General features: G+C 38.0%; 1 pseudogene; it reads left to right on the forward strand.

Annotated features, from left to right (window-relative positions):
• The first annotated feature begins 452 nt into the window (after positions 1-452).
• Positions 453-2,827, forward strand: LOC102486204 (T-complex protein 1 subunit zeta-like; annotated as a pseudogene).
• Positions 2,828-11,848: the final 9,021 nt, after the last annotated feature.

The following is an 11,848-nucleotide window of genomic DNA, read 5'->3' on the forward strand; positions in this document are numbered from 1 at the left end:
CCAACTGCAGTTCAAGTCTCAGGCCCAGTGACTTGAAAATCACACTAGGTTTATGTGTGTGCATGGCCAAAATCATGAGAGGAGAACAGAGAAGGGATTGTGGCTTGTGGCATAGTCATTCCCCAGGGGTAATTTCTCATTTTCTTCTCTCTGTCAATATCTTCTACAACTAACCCATGTGCTCTATGGCAAAAAAATAAATAAATAAATAAATAAAAGATAATTAAAAAATAAAAGGGGACAGAACATTACAAGAATAATTTTTGTATGTGAATGAAGTTGATATGAACTTAAATTAGATATTTATAGTTTTAGGATGTTACATATACTTTCCATGGTAACCAAAAAAAAAATGTCTATAGAATATGCTCAAAATAAGAGAATCAAAATATGTCACTAATGCTAAGCACTGTGCACGTTGGGTCTTCTCCTCTTTCACAGCTGGGGCAGCTATGGCAGCCATGAAAAAACTGATTCCCAAGGCCAAGGTGGCCCAAGACCAGGCAGTGCTGGTGGTCAACATCAGCTGGGCACAGAGACTGCGAGGTATGCTGAGGACCAACTAGTGGCCTAAGAGCAATATGAAGATGCTTGTTTCTGGTGCTGGTGATATCAAACTAACCAAAGAGGGCAATGTGCAGCTTCAAACAGTGCAAATTCAACACCCAACATCCTCCTTAATAGCAAAAGTATCAACAGCCCAGGATGACATAACTGGTAATGGTACTACTTCCAATGTCCTCATCATTGGAGAGCTGCTGAAACAAGTGGGTCTCTACATTTCTCAAGGTCTTCATCCCAGAATAATCATTAAATAATTTCAATCTGCAAAGAAAAATGCCACTCAGTTTTTGGAACAAGGCAAAGAAAGCGGAGAGATGTACAGAGAAATACTTATAGATGTGGCAAGAACATCTCTTCATACTAAAGTTCATGCTGAACTTACAGATGTCTTAACAGAGGCCATAGTGGACTCCATTTTAGCCATTAAAATACAAGATGAACCTATTGACCTCTTCATGATTGAGATTATAGAGATGAAACATTAATATAAAATTGATACAAGCTTATTCAGAAGGCTCGTTTTGAACCATGGGGCATGTCATCCTGATATAAAGAGTAGAAGATGTGTACATCTTCACATGCCATGTGTCATTAGAAGTGAATTCTGGCTTTTTTCTTTTCCCAAGAGTGAAATAAAGAGAAAAACTAGTGAAAGCTGAAAGAAAATTAATTAAAGATAGATTTTTTAAAAATAGAACTAAAAAGAAGTCTGTAGTGATTTAGACAAAGATTTTGTTGTTATTGATCAAAAGGGAATTGACTCGGGAACCAGCAGTTAGCGTAATGGCTATGTCGCTGGACTCCCATAGTCGACCGCGGTTCGTGTCTCGGACCCGGTGGCTTAAATCTCACGCCGGGCATGTGTGCGTGCGTGCCCAAGATCCCCCTGGGGGGTGATTTCTCGCTTTCTGTCTCTATGTCTCTCTCTGTCAGACTGGCAAGCGCACGTGCCCTATAGCGAAAAACCTCTCAAAAAAATAAATAAATAAAAGGGAATTGACTCCTGTTTCTTAGATGCTCTTGCAAAAGAAGGCATCATTGCCTTGTACAGAGCTAAAAGAAATATAAAGAGACTGACTCTTGTTTGTGGTGGGGTAGTTCTAAATTCTTTTGATGACCTAATTTCTGATTGCTTGGGACATGAAGGATATGTGTATGAATACACATTAGTAGAATAAAAGTTCATCTTTACTGGGGAATATAGCAATCCTTGTTCTGTTACACTATTGGTCAAAGAACCAAACAAATACACACTCACTCAAATCAAAGATGCAGTAAGAAATGGCTTAAGGGCTGTCAAAAATGCTATTGATATGGGACCAGCAGTTAGAGTAATGGCTATGTTGCTGGACTCCCATGTAGTCAACTGCAGTTCGTGTCCCAGACCCGGTGGCTTGAAACTCACACCAGGCACATGTGCATGCATGCCAAAGATCCCAAGAGGAGAATGAAAGAGAACGGATTGCGGTGTGGCCATCCCCCCTGGGGGGTGATTTCTCACTTTCTGTCTTTCTGTCTCTCTCTATCTGTCTCGCGAGCACACACGCCCTATGGCAAAAACCTCTCCAAAAAAAAAAATGCTATTGATAATGATAATGGCTGTGTGATTCTGGGTTCTGGTGCAGTAGAAGTGACCATGGCTGTAGCCCTGATTAAATAAAACCTAAGTGTAAAGGGCAGGGCCCAGCTTGGAGTCTGAACATTTGCAGATGCATTACTTTATTTCCCCAAGGTTCTTGCTCAGAATTCTAGTTTTGACCTTCAGAAACATTAGTTAAAATACAAGCAGAACATGGGACCAGCAATTAGCATAATGGCTATGTCGCTGAACTCCCATGCAGTCAACTGCGGTTCGAGTCCCGGACCCTGTGGCTTAAACTCATGCTGGTCACGTGTGCATGTGTGCCCTAGGTCCCAAGAAGAAATGGAGGAGAAGGGATTGTGGTGTGGCCATCCCCCCGGGGGGTGATTTCTTGCTTTCTATCTCTCTGTCTCTCTCTGTCTTTCTGGCGAGCGCACGCGCCCTATAGGAAAAAGCTCTCCAAAGGGGGAAAAAAAAAAAAACAATTCAAGCAGAACATTTAGAATCAACTTGTGGATGTACACTTGAACACAGTTGAGTCAGTGGTAGCAACAGAAGTAGGCATATGGGATAGCTATTGTGTAAAGAAACAGCTTCTTCAACTCTTGCACTGTGATTGCCACCAACATTCTCCTTGTTGATGAGATCATGCAAGCTAGAATGTTTTATCTAAAAAGCTAAATTAAAGCTTTCCTATATCTTCTGAATTTTGAAAACTATAGAGTGATCTTGAGGAATACACAATGGAATCTTTGTCTGGTTTTTAAAAGATGTTCAAAGTAATTTTCCTTTCTCATATGAAAAATGAACAGAACACTGGCATTCAATTAAATTCTGAAGTTCTGAAATCAATAATTACAGTGTTTTTTGTTAATGACACTGAAGTGTACATATAAATCAATTCCTTTTTACCCAGTGAAAAGGATGTTTGGTTTTAACTCTGGTGACATAAAATTACATGTTAGATAAGTATATGTTGTCTACCTTGTTATTAAATACGTCTTGAAAAACAAATTTTAATTGTTTATTATTTTTGTATAGTTTATTTTAAATTATACAACATCTCTCTGTTGCTAAGCATTGTATTCAAAAATTTTATGCCAATAGAAGTAATAATTTAAGATTTTGAAAGCACCCCTTCTGGTGACATAAAATTACATGTTAGATAAGTATATGTTGTCTACCTTGTTATTAAATACGTCTTGAAAAACAAATTTTAATTGTTTATTATTTTTGTATAGTTTATTTTAAATTATACAACATCTCTCTGTTGCTAAGCATTGTATTCAAAAATTTTATGCCAATAGAAGTAATAATTTAAGATTTTGAAAGCACCCCTATTGCCCTTCGTATCAATTTCTATGAGTAAAAATATTGGATCAGTTGAAACTTTCATGCTTTTGAAATAGTTAAAATGGCCTTTTGGATGGAATCACCATCTTCCAATAATTAAACAAAATGACGAACACAAAGGGGAACAGGAGAGGCACCTGATAATGTGTTCTCTAGGCCTCTTAGAAAACATGGAGTGGTTCCTTTAGCAACATATATGCAAATCTACAAGAAAGGTGATATTGTAGACATCAATGGAATGGGTACTGTTCAAAAAGGAATGCTCCACAAATGTTACCATGGCAAAACTGGAAGGGTCTACAATGTTACCCAGCATGCTGTTGGCATTGTTGTGAACAAACAAGTTAAGGGTAAGATTCTTGCCAAGAGAATCAATGTGCATATTGAACACATTAAGCATTCTAAGAGCAAAGATATCTTCCTAAACTGTGTGAAGGAAAATGACCAGAAAAAGAAGGAAGCCAAAGAGAAAAGTACCTGGGTTCAACTAAAGTGCCAGCCTGCTCCACCCAGAGAAGCACACTGTGAGAACCAATGGAAAGGAGCCTGAACTACTGGAACCTATTCCCTATGAATTCATGGCATGATGGGTGTTAAAGAATAAACTAATCTGTGATCTATAAGAAAAAAAAAGGAAGTGGCTAAAATACTCCCCCCAGGAAAGTTCAGTTATAGGGCAATAGGAAGATAGCTAAAATACTCCATCCAGGAAAGTTCAGTTATAGGGCAATAGGAAGACAAATGAACTAAGCTAGAGGGAATTGGGGGAATTGCAAATATCAAATAACAATATTAGAAATAGAGGCAGGGGTAAAAAGATGGCCTTAGGCATGATGACTATGGGCTATTAGGGTGACTAGGTGAAATGTGAGAAATTTTCAAGCCTCTGAATGTTTTGCTTATGGAAAATTTCCATAACCCTTTTGTGCACTTTTTTTTTTCTCACCCAAATTACTGACTGAAGTTTCATGATCCTCTTCCCATCAGAGACTGAGGATTCTGATCACCCCACCCCATGGAGACTGAAGCTTTTGAATACACGGCTCTGCAACAGAGATTGAAGACTGGAAATTTCCCCTCAGAGACCAAAAAAAAGTATATATAGTACCTCCTTCCCTTGATTTAATATTTCACAAAGACTATTCCTCTCCTTCTTTGGCCTCTAGCAGTGGCACTTCCCAAAAAGACTTCCATGAACCATGTGCATGTGTGCAGAGAGAAGTGTGCAGTCAGGGTTGCTGCTTTCCTTGCTTGGCAGAGAAAGGGCAGTGAACAAGGTGAAGGCTGCTTGCTCACTAAGTATAGAAGGGGCAGGCTACTTCCTTAAACCCTAGAGGTACAAAGAATAGGTGAACCAAGCAACTAATCATCATCCTCAAACACTGCAGGCTTTGTACCCTTGTGAAACACATTCAAGGCAGAAGATACTGTTTATTCTCAGCTAATACCTACACACAGCTACATCAATTGCAGGGCATTCTCGTGTCTTACATAGAGTCTGATAACCTCAGCAATCACCCAACAGGTCAGCTTCTGCCATTGCCATAAGTAAAACTATATCCTCTACACCCTATATACATACAATCCAACTACATCGTAGTAGCCTAACCCAGTACATGAAAACAGGAAGAGATAGATTATAACATAAAAATTGTCAAGAGTTTCAACACCCCATTTACAATCTGGACGAATTAAATAAACACATATGTAAACCAAGGAATAGTGGAGTAAAACAACAGCAGAACCTAAATGTACCTGACAGACAGTACATTTTACTTGACTGCCTCAGAATACACATACTTCTCTGCTTCACATGGAACATAATCTATGACTAATCATATAATAGGTCACAAAACAAGCCTCAATACTTTTTTTTAAGTTTTTCCTATAAGTCATGTGTGCTTATTGGAGAGAGACAGAGAGAGAAAAAAATGGAAAGTGAGATATCACTCTCTGGGGAGATGGCAATGCCCAAACCCTTCTCCTTCATTCTCCTCTCAGGATTTTAAGCATACATGCACATGCATCCACCATGATTTTCAAGCTGCCATGTTTGGGACTCAAAACATGGAGTAAGCTATGTGGGATCAGGCCGCCTTAACTTCCATAGCACTTGCTGGCCCCAAAACAAGCCTCAATAAATTTAAAAGAATAAAAATTCTATCAAGCATATTTTCCAATCACAATGGAATAAAACTAGAAACCAATAACAAGAACTGTGGAAAGTCAGGCCAGCATGTGACATGGAGGTTAAGGCACAGGATCTCACATGGCCAACTGCATGGTTCAAGTCCTGAACCTAGTGGTTTGAAAGTCACACCAGGCGCATGTGTGTGCATGCCCAAAATCCCTAGAAGAGAATGGAGGAGAAAAAGTTATGATGTGACCATCTCTGGGGGGTGATTTTTCACCTTTCCTCTCATCTCTCTCTGACAAGCACTTGCACCTTATGCAAAAAAAAAAAAAAAAAAAAGGTTTACCCAATTAAAAGATGGGAAAATGAGCTGGAAAGAAAGAAAGAAAATTTTCAGAAAAAAACTGTACTCCCAGGTGTGTTCATTGAGACTTGGAGAAATCAATCTTTGCCCTGTCCCAGCACCATTGGGACATCCATCCCAGATGGTCTTGATGCACGGTGAGCCATTTACAGCTGGAAGGGGAGCTGCAGAGCATGACTCATCCCCATCAATACATGTTCTAGAATTCTCAGGGCTGATCATTGGAACTTGGAGAAAACTGTATTTGCTGGGTCCTCACATCAGTAAGACATCTGCTCCAGATGGCCTTACTGTACAGGTGAGCTGTTTGTGGCTGGGAAGAGTGCTGCAGAGTGTAGGTTATCTTCTCCCCAAAAAAGCAGAGTGTAGTTCATCTCCTCCCCCACATGCCTTGGAACTCTCAGGTGAGTTCATTGGGACTTGGAGAAGCCCATCTTTGCCCAGTCTCTATACCATCAGGACATTTGCCACAGATGACCTAACTGCATGGTGAGTCATTTGCAGCTAGGAGGGGTGCTGCAGAATATGGTCAATCCCCTCCCTCACAAACCTTGGAACTCTCAGATGTGTTTATTGGGACTTAGAGAAGCCTGTTTTTGCCCAGTCCCTATGCCATCAATAAAACCACCTCAGTGAGCAAACTGGCTGCACTGAGTGGTAGAAACACTGAGCTACAGAGATACTATGGCTCAGTCCCTGCCACAAGTCTCTGAATTCTCAGACTTAAATGTTTCCTAAAATGTGAACCCATCAATGCACGTCATGCACCTCCCTCTCTCTTTCTCAGTTGAAGTTCAATAGCTCAGCCCCAGGTGCACCTGTTCTCCTGAAACTTGGAGAACTACAAATTATTCATATCCAGGGACAACAGTGTTCATTACTGGATGAATATTAGGGAGGTAGAACAGCAAAGAGATCATCAATCACCTCCTCCTGCTCGCCTTTGGACATTCAGAATTAACTTGAAGAAAATAGGAAGAAATATACAATTCACCTAATGATAAGAAACAATCACAGAGGCATAAGAAATATGAACCAAGAAAATATCTCTCCCCCAAGGGAAAACACCAATTTCTCAGCATTAACAGACAATACTATGGAACTTGTGGAAATGTCAGATAAAATATTCAGAATATTTATAGTGACAGAACTAAAACAGATGCAAAAGAGACAATAAGCTCTAGAAAATGAAGAAATCCTTTCATGATATGAAAAAAGTAATACCCACAATAAAAAAAATATTCAAACAGTATTGTTAGAAGTGAAGACTGTAATTCAGGAAATTAAAACCTCACTCAAAAGTATTAAAAGCAGATTAGATCACACAGAAGATCAAATTTTGAATGTAGAAGACAAAACCTCTGACCTAGAAAAAATTATCAAAAAGACTGAAAAAATAACCAGGAAGACTGAGGATAGCATATAAGAAATATTCCATACAATTAAATGTCCAAACATCTGGATAATTGGTATCCTAGAAAATGAAGAAAATAATAAAGCCATTCATAATCTATTTTATAAAACCTTGGAAGAAAATTGTTCAAACCTTGAGAGGCATTGAAAAATCCAGACCCAAGAAATTAAAAGGACCACAAATAGAAACAACACAGGAAGATTTTCTCCAAGGCACATCATTTCCAGATTGGTCAAAATCACAGACAAAAACAAGATACTAAAATTGGCAAAAAAGAAATGTCAAGTTACTTACAAAAGTTATCCCATCAGGTTAAAAATGGACCTCTCATTGGAAACAATGCAGGCAAAGAAAAAATGGGAAAATATAGTCAAAGTGTTAAGAAAAAAAAAATTCATCCAAGATTAATATACCCGGCAAGATTATCCTTTATATGGGAAGAAAAGAAAAAAACTTTCTCAAATAACAAAACTGCAAAGAATTTAACAAAACTGGGTTAGCTCTTAAAAAAGTTCAGAAAGGAGTGTTATACCAGGAAAACTGAAGTTAGACAGACAGCAACAACAACAAAAAAAAAAAAAAAGAAAAGAAAAGAAAACAAGAAAATGGCTAACTTAACGATAGGAACAAGTCCAGAAATGTAGATCATAAAGTTGAATATTAATGGATTAAATTGGATTAAATTCTCCAATCAAAAGAACAGAAGAATACTTAATCAGAAAAATGCTTGCATGCCGATGTTTATTGTGGCACTATTCACAATTGCGTAGATCATAAAGTTGAATATTAATGGATTAAATTGGATTAAATTCTCCAATCAAAAGAACAGAAGAATACTTAATCAGAAAAATGCTTGCATGCCGATGTTTATTGTGGCACTATTCACAATTGCTAAGTCATGGTAGCAACCCAAATGCCCAAGAAAAGATGAATGGATAGAAAAACTGTGGCACACATACTCTATGGAATACTATTCAACCATAAAAAAAAAACCCTGGCTTTGACAGGAAGTGGATGAATATGGGAGATTTACTGCTGAGTGAAGCAAGCCAGACTATGAAGGAGAGGCATTGTATGTTCCCACTTAATATATACCAAGTGTCTTCACTATATGACTGAAACTAATTGACTAAAGGATATAAAAACACGGTATATAGATGTAAATACCAGATGTAGTGTGTGTGAAAGAGGAGGGTCTGAAGAGGGACATTTAGAAGAAAAATAGGGAGGCAAATCATTAATGGCACAAAGAAATGTGGTATTATCTGTTGAAGATATTTTGTAGTTTCATCAACTGTACTAGGGATAAATGTACATCTTTGTACAACTGTTGAAATATCCATTTTGTAATCCAAATAGTAACGTGATTGAATGTATAAAAGAAAATGAAATGAAAACATAAAAAGATAACAATAATAAATAATAAAAAAAGAAGCACAGACTGGTAGAAAGGAAATTGTAGGATAAAAGCTGTCTATAGACAATAACATCAATTTTTAAAATATAGCCATATTTCTAAGTGTGAAAAAAACTGGAAAAAAACAAAATATAGATAGTTGTTATCTTTGGAATGGTAGGATTATGAGTAGTTAATATGCTTGTATGTTCTGAATATTGATTTAGAGAGAAACTATGCAGCATGCTCCATCACACAAATGCAACCTCAATGTGTGTACATGTCTCCATAAAAGGCTCACTGTGGGGCCAGAAAATGGAGTAGTGGTTAAGGTGCTGGACTCTCACATGGAATGCCTTTTATTTTTTCCTCTTATCTGACCGTGTTGGTGAGGACTTCCTGTACTATGTTAAAAAAGAGTGGAGGAAGTGAGCATCCTTGTCTCGTTCCCATGTTTAGTGGGAAAACTTTGAGCTTTTCTACATTTAGGATGATGTTTGCTACGGGCTTTTCATAGATGGCTTTTATTGTGTTGAGAAATGGCCCTTTTATGCCGATTTTGCTGAGAGTCTTGATCATGAAGGGATGTTGTATCTTATCAAATGCTTTTTCTGCATCAACTGATATGACCATATAGATTTTATCTTTATTCCTGTTACTATGATGTATTACATTTATGGTTTTGTGTATGGTTAACCATCCTAGCATTCCTGGAATAAATCCTACCTGATCATGGTGTATAATCTTTTTTATAAGTTGTTGTATATGATTTGCTAGAAATCACCCTCCAGTGGGGATGGACATGTCGCAATCCCTTCTCCTCCATTCTCCCCTCATGATCTTGAGCACACACACACATGCACCCGGCGTGATTTTCAAGCCACTGTGTCTGTGACTTGAACTGTGGTCAACCACATGGGAGTCCAGCGACATAGCCATTATGCCAACTGCTGGTCCCAGATTTGCTAGTATCTTGTTGAGAATCTTTGCGTCTATATTCATCAGAGATATTGGTCTGTAGTTTTCCTTCCTTGTCCTGTCCTTATCTGTTTTAAGGATAAGGGTGATAGAGGCTTCATAGAATGAATTATGAAGAGATTCACCCTTTTAGATCTATAGAAATAACTTGAGCAGAATGGGGGTTAACTCTTCTTTGAAAGTTTTGTAGAATTCAGAGGTGAATCCATCAGGGCCAGGGCTTTTCTTTGTTGAGAAGTCATTTATTACTGATTCAATCTCCTAGCTTGTTATGAGCCTATTCAGACTTTCCATATCCTCCTGACTCATTCTTGGTAGATTATATTTGTCCAGAAATATGTCCATCTCATCCAGATTCTCTTGTTTCTTAGCATATAGATGTACAAAGTATCTTCTAATGATGTTTTGAATTTCTACTGTATCTGTTGTTATATTACCAGCGTCATTGCAGATTTGATTCAACTGGTTCCTTTCTCTCTTCTTAATAAGTTTCGTTAGTGGTGTATTGATTTTATTTATCCATTCAAAGAACCAGCTTTTACTTTGATTTTTTTTTCTGTATAGTACGTTTATTTTTTGTTTCATTTATTTCTGCTCAAATCTTTATTATTTACTTTCTCCTGGAGCTTTTTGTAATTTTTTTGCTGTTGCTTTTCCAATTCTCTGAGGCATGATGTTAGGTGATCTATTAGCCTTCTTTCCGTCTTCTTCTTATGTGTACTAATTGCTATGACCTTCCCTCTTATGACTGTTTTAGCAGTTTCCCAAAGATTATGGAAACTCATGTCCTCATTGTCATTGGCTTCCATGTATCTTTTGATTTCAGTCTTTATTTCTTCAGTAGTAGTGGAGTCATTCAGGAGTAGGTTATTTGATTTCCATGTACTTGGGTATTTTTGAGAATTTCTCTTGAAATTAAAATCAAGTTTAATTCCATCATGGTCGGAGAAGATGCTGGAAATAGTTTCTATGCTTCTGAATCTATACAGGCTTGTTTTCTGCCCTATGATGTGGTCAATCTTTGAAAAGGTTCCATGTTGGGGTGATAAAAAAGTGTATCTTGTGCTTTTTGGATGGAAAGTCCTATAGATGTCTGTTAAGTCCACTTGATTTATGATATAATTTAGATTCTTTATCTCTTTACCTATTTTTTGTCTAGATGATCTGTCCAGAGGGGATGGTGCAGTGTCGAGATCTCCAACAATTAGTGTGTTCCAGTTTGTTTCCCCTTTTACATTTAACAGTCTTTATTTCACATACTTGGGTGTTCCTGTGTTAGGTGCATAAATATTTATAAGCGTTATATCTTCTTGATCTATAGAGCCTTTTTTAACGCTGTTTTTGTTTTTTTGGAGAGATTTTCACTATAGGGCGCATGTGCTCACCAGACAGACAGAGACATAGAGACAGAAAGTGAAAAATCACCCCCCAGGGGGGGATGGTCACGCCGCAATCCCTTCTCCTCCATTCTTCTCTCAGGATCTTGGGCACACACGAACACGCGCCCGGTGTGAGTTTTAAGCCACCTGGTCTGGGAGGCAAACTGCAGTCGACTACATGGGAGTCCAGTGACATAGCCATTACACTAACTGCTGGTTCCCTTGATCTATAGAGCCTTTTAGTATGATATAGTGCCCTTCTTTGTCTCTTTGAACAGTTTTTGTTTTAAAGCCTATTTTGTCAGAAATTAGTATCGCAATTCCAGCTCTTTTTTGGTTCCCATCTGCATGGAAAACCTTTTTCTAATCCTTCTCTTTCAGTCTATGTATGTCTTTCTCCATGAGTTGGGTTTCCTGTAGGCAGTAGATAGAGGATTTCTGGTTTTTTTTTAATCTATTCAGCCAGTCAGTGTCTCCTGATTGGAGAATTTAATCCATTAACATTCAATGTTGGGGCCGGCAGGTGGTGTGGTGATTAAGGAAGCTGGACTCCCACATGGCTGACCGCAGTTCGAGTCCTGGACTTGGTGGCTTGCTTTCTCACTCTCTCTCTCACTCACTCTGTCTCTCCCTGGTCAAATTAAAATAAATAAAGTTAAATAAAATAATTCTTAAAAAAAAATT

Source organism: Tupaia chinensis, unplaced genomic scaffold, assembly GCF_000334495.1.
Source record: "Tupaia chinensis unplaced genomic scaffold, TupChi_1.0 Scaffold147350_1, whole genome shotgun sequence".
NCBI lineage: Eukaryota > Metazoa > Chordata > Mammalia > Scandentia > Tupaiidae > Tupaia > Tupaia belangeri.